This window comes from Nematolebias whitei, chromosome 22 (assembly GCF_014905685.2).
Source record: "Nematolebias whitei isolate Nwh7 chromosome 22, NemWhi1, whole genome shotgun sequence".
Taxonomy (NCBI): domain Eukaryota; kingdom Metazoa; phylum Chordata; class Actinopteri; order Cyprinodontiformes; family Rivulidae; genus Nematolebias; species Nematolebias whitei.
The window spans coordinates 16,474,475-16,475,840 of record NC_056519.1 but is presented as its reverse complement, the minus strand read 5'-3'; positions in this window follow the sequence as shown (position 1 = coordinate 16,475,840).

Genomic DNA, 1,366 nt, shown 5'->3' with positions numbered 1-1,366 from the left:
TAGCTCCAACAACTTTTAGCTTTTGTCTTTAAGACCCATTTAAGGACTATTTTTGTGTTTATTTGTGTGATTTCACCTTTGACCTTTAAATCTGCTTAAACAATTTTGTAAGTTTTAATATAAATCAAGTGCAAATGAGAATCAAATCAAAACGGCATAGACTGCAACATAAAATAACAGCAAGGAAAAATGTAGGGAGGAGACTAAAGCCTGGCACAGAATAGTGAAAACGCACGTTTACACTGTGTGGGAGTGAGCAGATGAGGTGAAAACATTCACAAGTCAGTTCATATGGATTTTAGAGTTTAAAAGCAGAAGGAAAATCACTTGAGAGAAGATTATTTCCATCTTATTAATAACCACATGTGTTTTCCTCTTGTATCATATATTAACATCAAAATGGAGCATTTTTTAATTTAATAATCTATAATTGTTTTTAGGTATAATGGTAAAATTTGTATGAATTAGTAAAACTTTAACTCACTCAGTGGTAACAGGCTGATTTCTGTATTTATTACTGACGTTTTATGTCAAAATTTTAAACTTAAACCAGTCAATTAGAACAGTTTTAAACACTCAGAGGAGTCAACACGCAGGTAAAAGGTAAGTGAAGTTTATTGTGTAGTGAAGACGGGCTCAGGATGAACCTGCAGGGAGGGCAGCACAACCAGAAAGCATGTAAGATGTTAGTTTAAGAGAGGCTTTCTTACAGATTGTGAGGTGGTGTGGAGAGGAGGGTGGAGATTTCCAGAAGCGAAGGAACGAAGATGAGGAGGTTTAAGTTGGAGAGTGGCAGGATGGTGCTCGTTGCAGAACAAGAAAGCAGGAGGTTCCAGGAACGCTGAGACAGGTGAGGCGAGGACCTCACAGAGGCAACACAAAGGAACTCAAGGAGCTAGGGGGATCTGCTGGAGGACAGCAAAAAGCCAGGGCTTGGAAAACACAAAGGATTAAAGGTGAGATTCGCTTGATATAGATAATATCTACCGGGGCTGTCACACAGTCACCAAAAGGGTTCATTTTTAAATAAAACTAGGTTCAAACTGTAAAACAAACTTACTTAATGACAACAGCTGGAGGCTCAGCTCCTGAGCTCTTGGTTTTCAGTAACTGTGGTCCTCTGAGCAATTTAGTTGAATATGTTGTAGAGTCAACTCCATCCAAGATAGCTACCATAGCTAATCAAACTTTTTTTAGTACAGTATTGCCTAACTTAGTCAGTTTTACAGCCATTGAGATATAAACTACGTAGTGTGGTAGGCGCTGAGAGTCATCCTCAACACATCTTGTGAGATCTCATATGAGATAATGTATAACAAATCTATCTATCTATCTATCTATCTATCTATCTATCTATCTATCTATC